Below are 15,409 nucleotides of genomic sequence, written 5' to 3'. Positions count from 1 at the left end.
TAATGATCCCCAAAGAGGCAGAAAATTACCTGAAAAGATCACCGCAAAGGTCATGGCTGAGAAAAGTTGGCTTGTGGAACTTTGTTTCACTACCACTAGTGGGGATAGACTTCAAGAAGGTACAACAACTAATTGAGAATATCCAAGAAGACGGAACTTGCAGGGTTGCAGGCATGGATAATGAGGTGATGGAGATTCAGATCACCAAGGAAATCATCACAGAAGCATTAAAATTGTCTGATTAGGGAGCCAACATGAGAGAAAGAAGGAAGAATCTCACAGTCTACCTGCAAAGATCCAAACTGCCTTCTTTTGAACTCATAGCAAACCCGGAAGTAAGAGAACTGACACATGTATACAGTCAATGTTTGTTGAGCTACAGCAAGAGACCGCCTAAATACACTACACCCCACGGGGTCATCTCAACAACAATGACCTGGGCTATGGGAGTGACACATGAGTTCTATATAGATCATGCATCATATCTATTTGAGGAAGTGACAAAACTACGGCAGGACAAGCTGAATTACATTGCAGGAGGAGAAGTCCTCACCAGAATAATATACCAGGCCATAGGCGCGGCATATCAGATACCACCTGCTCCTCATCAAAATGGCTGGCTGGTATTAAGAGAGAATATTGAAGACAGATCACAAAGGCGAGTACCGGCCTCTACTAACACCATTGGAGGACGCAGGCTGGAAAGAGTCACCAGAAGGACACAGGAAAAGATGGAAGAAGAAAGAAAAGCACCGGAAGAAGATTTGAGACTAAAAGCGGAAAGCGGAAATGGAGAACAACACCAGATTGCAGAAGGAAGCAAAAATGGAAAGAATGCTAGAAGGCTTTGTACTCGAGAGATCTCTACGAGGCGATGTAGGTGCCACTTGGAGACCCTCTAGTAGCACTTACACATTGAGAACAAAGAATAAACACAATCCAACTTTTGAGTTGGATTGGTTTGAGAGGTACATCCAAGAGAGGAATGCTATGGATGAACCAGAACTGCTACTTGAAGAGGAGGATCTCCAAACCTTGAGAGATCAGTTGAGGCCAACTTCACGAGATCAAGAAACACCACCTCCATCTCCAAGGCCAGAGACAAGTGAAACGAAATCAACCCCACTTGCTGACTCTCCTCCGCATTCAGAGAGCTCACATCATGATGAGAGGGTTCCTACACCACCCAATGAAGGGGAAGAAGAAGAAAGGACAGATGACCACCCAAACACTGGAACAGTATCAAACATTGATAAAGGCAAGCACATAGAGGTAGATCTGACAAGAGAAAAAGCTTCCTCCTTGCAAGAAATTGAGTTGGAAGCTACTATAAACCTGGATTTACAATCAATGGAGACTCTACTAAACCAAACGAGACTGCACAGTCGGTCGTTAGCCGACCATAGCAGGGCAAACAAAAGGAAATTAGAAACAGCCCATCAAGAAGTTCTGAAGTTGCAGGAGCAAAGAGATGACACCCTTAAACTGGTCAGCATTAGAGATGCTGAGATCTTGGGGCTCAAAAGCAGAGTAAACCTCCTCAAGGAAAATTTACAGGAGTCACAAAATTTCAATTCCATTTGTGAAGATACAATCAATGTATTTCTTGAAGACGTCAATGACAGAGATGAACAAATCCAAAGGTTGGAGACAGAGAAGCAAGATGCCCTGGAGATCGTCAAAAGTTTGCAAGTCGTAATCGATGACTTACAAATTGAAGTGAAGGATTTGAGAGCAGTAACAGATATACATGCAAAGGAGATAGAAAGAGCAAAGAAACAAAAAACGTTGCTACCAGCAACACCGGTGGTCCAACCGCAAGAAGAAGTGGCGGCACTAAAGAGAGAACTGGAATTGGAAAGAAAACAGCGATTAATGATTGCAAAGGCAAATCTCGGACTTACAAAGTGAACAACAACAAGGACCAGCTCATGACAATGAAATAGAAAAAATTGTTTCCAAGTCCCTCAGGGAAGAAAATGAAAATTTGCACATCACGATAAAAGAGTTAGAAGAGTCTGCAACCCAAAAGCAGATGGAATTTCAAACACTCCAAATCAATAATCGAACAATGGCTGCACAAATTGCAAGTCTCCAAACTACAAGGCAACACCAAGGGCATGTACGGGTGCACCTGGAGCAAGCAGCCACGGATTTGGATGGACTGGCAGAACTATATGGGGGTGATGATGACTATGAGGAAGAATCAGATGACCATGGGGCCCCAGATACGCAGACTGATCAAACTGGCTCTAATAGCCAAGAAGAAGACGGGGATTTAGTCACAAAATTTGAAGAGAAGAAGTTGGCCGAACAAACGGAAAAGCAATCAGAGATGATGTGGTACAAGGCCATGCAACTAGAGAAGGAGATGCTACAAGGGCTCTCCACATCAGGCAAGACAGCAGGCAGAGCTACGGGAAGAGTGGAATGCCCTGATGTTACCCTATGCTCTGCTGAAATATGAAACTCTGACACATCAACGGCAGCTCGCAAACGAAGAACAAGTGTGAGTATTCGAAGGAGAATTACAGGATCGGGAATAGCAAAACAGGATAGTAGATAGCCAGTCAAAGTGGAGGCGTCAATGGCTTTTGGATCATCCTAACAACCTGATCCACCTAGTTAATGCACCGCCTGAGCTGAGAAATGATAGGAATTTTTGCCCAATGCCCCGAACTTATACTTACAACCAACACAAAGCCTTACAAAGTAGAAATCCTACATGGTTGAACTATCTAGTATTGCCACGGCCTGCCGAAGGAGAGAAAATATCCGGTTCTTACATGGTGAAAACCCTTCAGAGCTCCATCACAGAATTCGGAGGCTCTCCCGACCTATCCTGCAAGATGCTATGTAAAATAGCTCGGACTTTTTTGGCCTGTCTCACAGTGTTCTCAGAAAGCATGAACAGGGGAGTAGTTTTCCCTAAAACAACTGCCCTTCGATTCTGCAAGCTTTAATTCGGCTCACTACCTCAATCATCATGATTCGATTATTGTCAAATATTCTGCAGCTTCCTACTCTATTTGCTCTACACTCAATTTCCATTCTCGAGTTTTAACTTTCTCCTACTCTTCAATTGCTATCCGAAGCTTTAACCCTTGCTTGGTTGCTACACTTGCTTGACCTCTTGCTCCTTTAGGTTGAGTCCCTTGCTTATGCATGAGAGAGAGACTACCTTCTCCTCCTTAGACTTTCAAGATTATCCGAGAACGAGAGGAAGTGGCTTCTTCCTTGCTTATGCATGAGAGAGAGACTACCTTCTCCTCCTTCGACTTTCAAGATTATCCGAGAACGAGAGGAAGTGGCTTCTTCCTTAGTTCCAAGAGCGAGAGAGATCTCCTTGTTTTGCTTTGTTTCTAGAGTGAGAGAGGAAAAAACCTCTTCTTTTCTTCCATCCGAATAGCCTCCTCTTGCTTTTGTTGACCGAAGACGAGAGAGAGAGAGAGAGAGAGAGAGAGAGAGAGAGAGAGAGAGAGAGAGAGAGAGAGAGAGAGAGAGAGAGAGAGAGAGAGAGAGAGAGAGAGAGAGAGAGAGAGAGAGAGAGAGAGAGAGAGAGAGAGAGAGAGAGAGAGAGAGAGAGAGAGAGAGAGAGAGAGAGAGAGAGAGAGAGACGTGCCTTTGCTTTGGTTCCCAAGTACAAGAGAAAAGAGACCCATCCCTTTCCTATCTCACCCTCTTGCCTTGCTAACCCTCTTTCACTTGCTTCTCTTTGTCGCCATGGCCGAGAGAGAGAGTGGCTTTAGCCTTGTGTCGGAGGACGAGAAAAGGAGCCGGAGAGAGCCCTCCCTTTTCTTCCCCTTCTTCACTTGTTGATGCCTTTCTAAATTAGCCCCACCACACTAAATCCCCCAACTTTCTGTCCCCACCACGTTGTCACAATGCCGTGACTGACGTGGCTTGGGAAAGAGGGTTTGATGATGTGGCAGGTCGGATTGTGGGCAACATGAAAATCGATGGGAGTGGTGCCAAATGAGGTCGCCATGGTCTTCTCTGCACTTTTTGCTTCAAAATAAAACTTGCCAGAGGCCCACAACACCCACTACGAGTGCTTCTTCTCGCTGCCTGCACTCGTGCTCGCTGCTGAACACCATGGCCATGCTTTTTCTTCCTTTTTCCCCTTCTTTTCCCACTCAAAAAACCCTCCTTTTAATTCTTGGGTGGCCCTAAGGGCCCTTGCCTTGGGTAGCCCTTGGCCCTTTTGATTGGGCGGCCATTTGGCCCCTTTTCTCCTTAAAGGCACCATATTTGGCATGCGGCATCGACCAAAGCATTGCCAAGCACGGCATTCTCCTCCGACTTTCCACTGCCATTTTGAGCATTTCCCGCATCTAAGGCTCTCCAAGATGCAAGTATAGGTAAATGCATTCGAAGAAACGCCTTCTCTTGCATTTAATTAACAAGCCAAAGCTTCTTTGCCACATCCTTATCAACATCTAGCAGCTCCTACATGACAATAATGTCTTGAATTTCATTGCTCCTATCAGTGTCTTGAATAATGCCAAAATTTCATCCAGCTTAGTAGTGCTGACAACTGGCACTGGCCTCAAGCCGTATTATCTCATCAACCCGGACTCTATTTGACAAGCCATAAATTCCTATAGAATTATCAAGTTGCACTGAATGCATGCAAACCCCTGATGAGGCTGTAAAATTTATAGATGGCACTCCGATTGAGGCGACCGACCTGGCACAGAACTGGCCCCCGAGGAAACTTAAACGGCCAATATCTTGGCAACCGAAACTCCAATCATTGATCTGAAAAGACAGACACACTCCACAAAGTGAGCACTTCACACCCATACATTCATTTCATTTTTGTCCCCTCAGCTGCAATTGCCCAATCCTGTATGGATCTGCATCAACTTAAACTTCAAACTGCCATAACTTTTCCACCGTAGCTCCAATCCACGAGCCATAAAGACAAGCTGATAGGGTGCTTCAAGCACTATAGTTTTAGATCATAATCTCCTATTTGTGCTCACTTCAAGCATACTCCTTTTTAGCAGCATTAAGGCATCTGTTGGCCCTTTGAAGCCGCATCTAGCATACATTAATCTTTAAACTTGGCCTGTTAACAAGCCCTGATCACTGCTCAATAAATGTGTAGGCTTCAAAGAAGCTTAGCTTGCATTTCTTTGCTCTTTTTCCCATCATGGAAGTGGAGCTGCACGACACCATGGCTCTACGCCAAACCTTGCTGCCTCTGTGAGCGGCAATCAACATCCTTGTATAGAGGAAGATTCTGCTGACCGAACCTTGGTCCCTCTTCGACCTGTAATCTCCCTCTGTGAGTTGCAGTCAAGGTCTTGAAATATATCCTTTGTTGCGAGCTGTGACTATCTCCTATGATCTTCAATCAAAGGTCATCACCATGTCTCTCCCTATTGCTTTTCAATTAAACCCTAGAGATGCAGCTCCCCATTCCGTTCTAGGCAAATCATCTATGTCTTTTGATTCGTTTGTAATGTCTACTGTTCTAAAGGATGCTCTAATTGTTGATGCTGCTGTGAATGGGGATCACAAGGTTTCCCTCAAATTTGATGTTGTTATATTCTTCACTGGTAAACTCCCTACCATGAATGATATCGCTTTCCAGATAGACATGGGGTTTAATATTCCGGTGCTCGATAAAATTTTCTACTCAGGGGCTGGGTTAATTAAAATTTTGTTTACATGGGATGCTGACAAACAAGATATTCTATCAGTCTCCATTGTAATCATTTGTGGAAAGATAGTACACATAATCCCATGGGAACCCATCAAGTTGATCAAAGAAGACCTTCTGACTAAATGTCGTATTTGGGTTGAATTTGTTGATCTGCCAACCTTCTTGTGGCCATGTGTAGAAGAACTAGCAGGTTCACTAGGGAAAGTATTATTTTGCCCTACCATTCACTATCAAAATAAGAATAGAGCTTGTGTTCTTTGGAAGATAGATAACAAATTGCTGGAAACTATGGAAATTGAGCTCCCTTCTGTTGGGAATTAGTTATCTACTTAAAGTGGGGAAAGCTTGCTAGATCTTTCTTTCATTGTGGGAACTTAGGCCATTTTTCCAAGAAATGACCAACCCTAGTAGATTCTTCTGCTAAAAAGATCCGCTCCTATCCTGGCAATAAAAATATGGTACCCAATGATTTTTTTTTGGGTGAAACTATGGGGTCAATCGCCCTCTTCATCGGCACTTCTAACCCCCTTAGCCTCTTCTACCTGTCGGAGCCTCGGGATCCAAGTTTAGCCTTCCTCCATCTAGACCCAAAAATTTCGCTACCCAAAATCATGTCAAATAAGTAAAGTAAACACGTAAATGAGAAAACACATGATTGGCTTTCATTGGGAATTCACCTCAAGAGATGCTTTAACTTTTTTTTCTTCCAATCTCACATTATGTGAGAGGTTACATTATATTCAAACAAAAATTACTACAACAATGCCCTCCTCAACTTGAGCTAGGGCCACACAAGCATGGATGTCCTCCCCTTTTACACGAAGGCATAACCAAGTACATTACCATAGACACACTTACTGCCATAGAGATACATAGCAAACTAGAGTAGGAGGATACCGGCCCGGGGGTGCCACCATGTTGGGTGGTCTACCACCCCGACCACACATGCCCTTGAGCAGGCATCCCTTCCAATGACCTAAGTAGAATGAGCAGTCACTTCTTGTTCTTCTTGATGAGCGAAACAATTCGAGCCGTTGTACTAATGACCCCCACCAGATGGCTAAGGAGGTCAAACTTTAGCACTTGGATAGTCTATGTTGTGGTTGCCCTCCCCTGTAGTGACATCCCCCAAGGCTTCTTATATCTAAGCTTCAACACTTGTCCCATCCTCCGCACACGAGTACTTTGCGAGTAGGCATTCATCTAATGACTTCTTTTGAACCTAAGTGGCATCGATATCAATTGTCTCATTCACGACTGGAATTTCTATATTCTCCATAGCAAAGCAAGGAGTTGAAGGCCCAAAGGATTTGCTGTTACACAATGCCACCACCAAAATTTCCCCTGCTCATGCATGGGTGCAAGATGATTACAACCTTCACTGACCATATTCTCCACTGTACTAAATGCTTGGCTCATGGAAGGGAAAGAATCCTCGACTGGTGGCTTCTTGGGATAATGATCAAGGCGCTTCCATGTAGTTTTGAGCTCAGGACTAGAGGTAAACATAATTGAAGGGCAATTTTGAGCAAAGTGACCAATCCTGCAACACTTATAGCATGCATTGGGAAATGACACAAATGATAGTTCTTGTCAAAAAAGTCCAAAATCCCCCATAATGAGATCCAAGAACTTGGGAATGGGCATGCCCATATTCCATAGAGTGCAGACTTTGACATCAAGTCTACCTCTCATATGTTTCCTTTTCAAAAGGAAGAGTACACACCCTAACTTTGAAGCAATAGACTAAATATGCTCATGCAGCCACAATGATAGGCTCTTAAAGGTCACCCACACCAGGAAGAGATGCATAATCTCATCTTCAGGAAAAACTATGGGGTCCATGGCATAACATATGAAAAGGAAGAAGCCCCCCAAATCCCACGACATAATAGCAAATCCTGTGTGCAACCTTCTCAGAAGTGCACGATGCTACATAGAAGCCCTTACTAGCTGCCGTAGAATGTTGGACTTTAGCTATATCCTTGAATGTGGAAGCCGCCTATTGGGAGAAAGGGGAGAACAATTGCTTGGACATTTCAACAATTCATCAAAGACTTCACCATCAACATGTGACCTTCTCTCCCAAATCCAAGTACTCACACACACCTAGACTAGACAACACACACACACACACACACACACACACACACACACACACACACACACACACACACACACACACACACACACACACACACACACACACACACACACACACACACACACACACACACACACACACACACACACACACACACTAAAATACATGAGTCGTTACTCAAGGTTCACCACTTTATTTAGTTTGAAAGAAACTTGGTTTTTTACAAAAAAAACCCCTCCTTGCTCTTCACCTTTACATGTCTAGTAGACCATCCATGACATGATCGCACAAACAGCTGTCACAGTAAAAACAGGTGTTTGGACGTTCTGACAAAGTCAGGATTCGAGTAGATAAGATTACACCATACTCTAGGGTTCGTGGAGTGATATTGAAATACCCTCTGAGTGGCTGGCCATAGCTGCGATACAAATAAATCTTTTGTGATGGAAGAAACTGCGCTAGCAGATATAATCGTTCTGAAAAACCTCGCTTCATTGAATATTCTACATAATAGTATCGTGGCCCTATGCCCATTGCTTCAGTTACCATCTCCAGATGAATGTTATTCCTAAAATTCTCTCGAACCCAAAGAGTCACCCTGGTCACTCGGTTCTGATATGTCCACCACTTCGTCTGAGTCACAGATGTTCCTAATTGTGGAAATAAAAGCCGTTCATAACGGAGGAGTGTGGCTCGCTTAGTAGATTCACTTGACTGCTGAAGATGTGCAATAGATATAGCTAAAACCTGATCCCCATTATGAGCCATAACAGATAAATATGTAGAATACACCTGATGAAAATTTTAGATGTTTGCTTTTTACTCTCAATTAGCTACTCTCGACAGTTGCTATGCACTGGTTTGATAAAAAGATGCTCGTCTTATATAGACATTTTGGTGACTGAACCCAATGGTTGTGTTTAAAAAAAAAAGAAAAGCACTTTACTTCGTATGCCTCATCTAGTAGGCTTTAGCTTCTGTCTCTAAATCTGTCTTAATGGACGGATCTTTTACCATAGACTCTGAAGAGATGTAGGTTTTATGGGTTACTGTCGGTTTGTATCCACCCAAGGTCGAGAGCACTGGCTCGTATGAAGACCGTATATTGGTATTATGACTATTGGCAAACATACACTTGCTATCTACTGCCACTTGCAATTTAACACATAATGTGTTTTTGGTAGTTTGTAGTGTTTTTATATTGTAAAGGTGGGGACTGCCTTGTACATAAAGGAGAAAACTTTCCTTTTAAAACTCTTACCTGTATGAGGTTTCGTTTTCTCTACAGTACTCTGTTGTGTATATCACACGATGGCGTTCTACCGCTTGTAAGGAATGCCTTTGCTTTCTTGTGCTGATACATTTTTTGAGCTCTCTACTGGATTCACATTCCCGAATCTCGTGCTGAGTATGATCCCCGAGTGGATGGTCTTGAAGGCCGGCCTCGATGGGGGGAAGCGTGCAGATCTCATGCCCTTCTGAAGCGTGACAGAATCTCGCCTATAAAAAACTCATAAGGTGAGCGCCTATGCTCACTTAGCACTGTGATTTGTGACCTCTGTTTTGCATTCAATTCTGCGTTGATGTGTGACTTCATCATGCCGAAAAAAAGTGAGAAAGCTATCATGGAGGCTTCTGCATCAAACTTACAGGTTTTATTTCTGGTGGTTTCTAAATTTTAAAAAAAGGGGGATATTGTGAATCTGAATCTGCCTTTTTGCTTAACAGGAAATAATGCTTCAAATAAATGATTGGCGATGTTAACATTGGTAAGATTAACTACTTTTTCAATTGGATCTATTGCTTGAGGAATTGATTCGATTGGTTACTGGATGACTTTTTGGGTATCATGGCTGGGGCATATTGCTACCAGATTTGAAAAAAAAGATTGTGACTCGAGCTGTTGACTTTAGGGCAGCCAAGTGGGATTTAATGTGTTGAGGTATTGAAGTTATGCATATCAATAAATGGTTTTTTGCTTTGAAGCTTATAAAACTTGAAAGTGTCTGCTGACATAGTTTTTTGCCGGGGTTGTTGCTTACTGGTTGTAATTTGGAGGCTAAAATGAAATTTTTTAGGAATAGTTGTAATTCACCAATGGTAAGAAACCCTAAAAATGGTTATTTCAAGGGTGACTTACTCCTTCTCGCTTTGTTCTGTACTTGGGGTTATGGGTGTTTTCCATCAAGAATATATATTTTTTTACTCTCTCCAGCTTACTATACAGACTGAAGGTAAGTAGACTTGTTTTAATTTAAAGAAAAACCCTGTTCTGGAACTGATTTATCTGATATAGGGAATTATGATATGTGTTTACCTCTGGACTGTTGGAAGTATGAGCCTCTTTGACTAAAGATGAAGATTTCCGTATTATAAACAGATTGTGGGAACAAATTCCAGGTTCTATAAATCTGGGTATTTTTTGGGATGTGATAAATCTGACCCTGTTGGATTGGAAATGCCAGTTCTCTTGTTGATCTATCTGTATGGCTATATTGTGGTTTGGAAGGCATTATGTCTATTAAGGAAAGGGTAGTTCTGACTGGCTGAGGATGCTTATTTTTTTGGAAGAAGGTAAGTATGAATCTGATACTGCAGGGATTTGAATCGGGCTGATGATTCAAAAAAATATATAATATGTATTGCTCAAAACTGTGAGCAGAGATTGTCGGATTCCTTGATAAGCTGTAAAACTAATGGTTCGGTTTACGCTGAGTACATTTACTGATCTCAGGCTGATTTTGTCCTTAGTACATATACCTAATGTCGTGAAAAGTCTAAAGAGACTCTGACTGAACTGAAAACGTTGTTCTGAGATGTTGCCAAATTGGATGATGCTCAGAAGGCAGTAAATGACTTCACATACCCTATTTTGGTGGAAATTGGTTGTTTTTCTTCTCTCTCGCTTGTTTTTACCATAATACATCACAAGATGGGTAATTTAATGAAGGGTTTGTTTGCGAATCACTGATTCAGCTTATCGAATGATTTCTTCTGGCTGTGACTGTTTTGACCTCGAGTAATACAAATAAGATAAACTTTACAGCATCTGACTCGCTTCGTTAATTCTCTCTCTTATATATTTGAACTTTTCTTGGCCTACTGGTATGCAATATATACTACGGAAAGTTTATAGATGTTCTGGGCTCGATACGTTTACTTCGATTCTATCTCGGAAATTGTCTGGACTTGCTCTATTGACTGAGCTGTCTAAAATACTATGGTATGATATCTGGTTTTATGATGAACTTGGACAAAAGTTTGTCAGTCATTGCATAATGACAGAGGCAGTTTTTGATAATATTTGTGAATATAACTAGAAAGGGCTTTGATTAGAAAATTAGTTAATCGGTTATCTCAAGTTCTTTTTAAAAAAAATATATGTATATATATATGGAAAGTTTTTTGGATTAAGAACTAGTCCGAAAGTCTGAATTTTTCTATACTTCTCATTTCGAAGGAGGTGTTGTCCGTAACAGAAAGCTGGCCAGTGATGGCATATAGTTTGTAGTTCTCTCTTGTCTGATTAAGAAAGTAGTTCGTGTCTGGCTTTGATAATCTGCCTATAAAACCTACTAAGGTTATGCGAAAAAAATTAAAAAGTTTTAATCCAAAAATTAAACAGCTACACTATGATGATTTCACTTTCCTTATTGGATTGGCAATAATCCAAGAATCTTTTTCATTAAAAACAAGATACTAGTTAAGCACTGGGTTTTTTAAAAAGTGACATGGATAACAACTGGGATGCCCAGCATCACCTGTGTACAGTCACGTGCTAACAAATTGTTTTCTTGTGGCTATGGGTGCAGGTGAGGGCTACCTTGTTTGATTAAAGCATTCAGTTCTAAGTTATTGATGACTGTGGATGTTCGCTTAATTTGAAGCTACAGTACTCCAAAATTGGGGACGACTGCATCCCATGATTTACATTGATATCTTTACTGCCTTGTACAAAATTTATATCCAAATGCAAATAAATTATTGTACAAATCCATTGTATTGTCCTAGAATTAGTGGTCTGTGAACTGTAGTGTTCGTTTGCGTATATATATATATATATATATATATATATATATATATATATATATATATATATATATATATATATATATATATATATGTAGAACTGCTACACACACACACACACACACACACACACACACACACAATTGACAAGGACATAGTGTAGAGAGTGTAAGAGATTAACAAGTGCACAAAATAACACATCATAGCATAAGAGAGAGGGAAGGGAAAATTGATAGCATCTACGTAAGAAAGGCCAAACTCCATGGCACCCCTTCTTGTGGAGTTTGGTATTTAATTTATTATTTGAGTTTTTGGGTGCCAAAATTGGAGGCCTCTCTTTTACAACTAGTCTACTTTAGTACTTAAGTGGAGCACATAACTTATTGCATATCCCCTAAGGGTGAGTTCTTACTAGATCCATTTACAGTAGCCATAGTGACTTATTGAATAAAAGTCTGAAATACTGTGCAAAAGTAAAACGACCAAGAGGATTATTATTTGTCGGCACCTCCTTTTCAACTCCCAAAATTCTAGTCTACAAATTATCATCAACTCACTATTAGTTAAATCAAATAGACATCACATAATATACTTTTAAGCCAACTATCCCAATTGCAGTTAACCACAATATGAGGGTGCCCAAAATTGTAACCTCCCTCCCACCAGATATAGAAATCATCCTCAGTTTCTCACTAGAGAATCAATTGGACCATGAGTGATGGAAAGTGTGGAGAAGGTCTGGGAAGTTGCGAAAAAACTTTCAAAGCATCCATTTGGCATTCTCTCTAGGGTGGCCTTTGAGATCAAGATGGCGGTTATAAACCATGCCGCTGCGTGTGGTGGTGGTCTTGTGATCAATTATTTGTGCAGGGATGAGTTGTTCTTCTTGGTCCACAAGTGAAGGTGGATCCTTATAAATGTGATGTGTAGGTAGGGGTCCTCTAAAAGGTCTTAAAAGACTAATTTGGGATGCATTGTGAATGTGCCAATGTGGAGGTATGTCTAAATGAAATGAAACATCATTGATCACAACAAAAATTTTAAATGGACCGTAAAAACCAGGAGCAAGTTTAAAGAAAACATTAGTCCTTAAGTTTTCGATGTGAAGTATCACATAATCACCTTTTTAGATTGTTGTGTCTTGTGGTGCTTGTTAGCATGCTTAGTGTAAAGTTCCCATGAATGTTTAATGGCAAAATGCACACTTACATAAACATAAGGAAATTTAGAAGTAAAAACATCAACGACAGGTACAACATTAGAAAGACGTGAAGCAGGAGTAGGCCGAGATTGACCATACACAATTTTGAATGGAGATTTACATATGGCAATGTGAGTGGTGGTGTTTTATGAAAATTATAGAATGTGCAGCTAATCGTTCCATTTCTTGGCTTGAGAAGAAACATCAGCTTTTAGCAAGTCAATAATAGTGCAATTAGTGACTCCAGTTTGACCATTAGATTCAGAATGAAATGCAAAAGTAAAATCTAGTGTAGCTCCAAGATTTTCAAAAACATTACTTCAAAAAGCACTACCAAATTTGGAATCTCGATTAGATATTATGACTTTAGGCAAACCATGATGTGGAAAGACAACTTTAAGAAATAGAAGTGCATCTTGATGTGATGCGAGTGTTTTCTTACAAGGAATGAAGTATGCTTGTTTAGAAAAGCGTTCAATTACAATCCAAATCATATCATGCTTGTGAACAGTGAGTGGAAAACCAATAACAAAATACATTGAAATATGTTTCGAAGGTTTTTCAGGAATGGGGAGAGGGTGTAAAAGTCCCAATTTCATACCTATTTCTTCTTTGATCTTTTGACAAATCAAAAAAGTTGAAACATACTGTTTAACATCACTTTTCATAGTATGCCAATTGAAATCACGACATAAGTTTTGAGAAGTAGCAACAAATCCTCTATGTACAGCATAGGGTGGTTTGTGCAGCTCTTCAATGATTAATGCATGAAAAGGTTTAGATATAAACAATTGTTGTTTGAAATAAAGAATTTTTTCTTAAATAGTGTATTCCAAAAATGTGTGCACAGATTTGTCAATCATATGCAACCATGTGGTTTTGAAATCATCATCTTGTGCATAAGTGGCAGGCATAGAATCAAACGAAGTACCCATAATGGTTGACAGATTATTAAGAGAGGGTCTTTGACTCAAAGAATCAGCTAGAAACTTTTCCTGACCAGGTTGGTATTGAATGTTGGGTTGAAAACTTTGAAAGAAGGCAGCCCACTTAATATGTCTATCATATATTAAGGGTTGGTAGAGTAAGTATTTGATACTTTGTTGATCAATTTTGATGATTAAATTAGCACCCATTAAACAATGTTTCCAAATTTTCGAGACATGTAAAACAACAATGAACTCTTTGTCATATGTACTAAATTTTCTTCAAACGGTTTAAATTTACGACTTTCAAATGTGAGTGGATAATTATCTTGCATAAGAACTGCACCGATACCTTTTCCACCAGCATCAATGACTACGACAAAGAATGGTCGATCAAAATCAGGTAATTGCAATATTGATGCATTTACCAAGGCATTCCTGAGTGCATTAAAGGAACTTTCTTGCAATTCAAACCATACAAAAGGAGAATTTTTCTTTAGCGGGAGAGTGAGGTAATGAGATTTGTAAGAAAAGTTATGCACAAATTTCTTGTAATAACCACATAGAATAATTAAAGAACAAAGTTTAAGAAAATTTTTGGGTGCAGGCCATGACTGAATGGCCTGAATGGCTTCAATTTTCTTGGAGTCTACATGTATTCCCTGTCCGAGACAATGTGTCACAAATATTCAATTTCAAATTGGTAAAATGAACTCTTTTCAAAATTCAGAAACAAGTGGTTGTGTGTAAGTAGATCAAATACACGTGTTAAGTGCTCTTTATGTTCTTGTTTCAATTTACTAAATACAAGAATATAAAAAAAGTATACAATCACGAAAACTTAATGGTCAATGAAATTTCCGTTCATCATGTGTCTGAATGTGGCTAGTGCATTTGTTAGACCAAATGGCATGACAAGAAATTCATAATGTCCCATTTGTGTTTTGAAAGCAGTTTTGTAGACATCTTGGTCAAACATTTTTACTTGATACCCCCTGATTCGAGGTCAATTTTGCTAAAGATTTTTGCCCCTTTTAGTTTGTCTAATAGATCATCCACTCTAGGAATAGGGAACCTACTCTTGATGGTGCTCTTGTTTAAAGACATGTAGTCAATACACATATGAAAAGTTCCAAGGTGAAGTGTTTGGACCTGATTAATAATTTGGAAGTTGAAGTCTTTAACGTGAAGGTTGTAGTGAACTTTCATGTTATGCCAATTGGCTTGGGAGCGTTTCCTCTCATTCTGGGATGACCTTTGTTGAGAGCTATTGGTGCTGTGCAAGATTGGAGCAAGGGCACAATCTCTGTGTATGGAAACAAAAGCAAAAAGAGGGTGTTTGAAATGACTACCAACCAATCTTTGGCACTAGAAGATGTCAGTGAAAATGATGAATCCAAAGTTACCAGTGAAGACAGTTTTGAAGGTTCTAAAAGTGGCACTACTTCTAGTTCTAGTGATGAGGGTGAAGTGTC

This window comes from Adiantum capillus-veneris, chromosome 2 (assembly GCF_014529385.1).
Source record: "Adiantum capillus-veneris isolate H3 chromosome 2, ASM1452938v2, whole genome shotgun sequence".
NCBI classification, from domain to species: Eukaryota; Viridiplantae; Streptophyta; class Polypodiopsida; order Polypodiales; family Pteridaceae; genus Adiantum; species Adiantum capillus-veneris.
The sequence above is the reverse complement of the archived record's forward strand: the minus strand, read 5'-3'. Positions refer to the sequence as shown.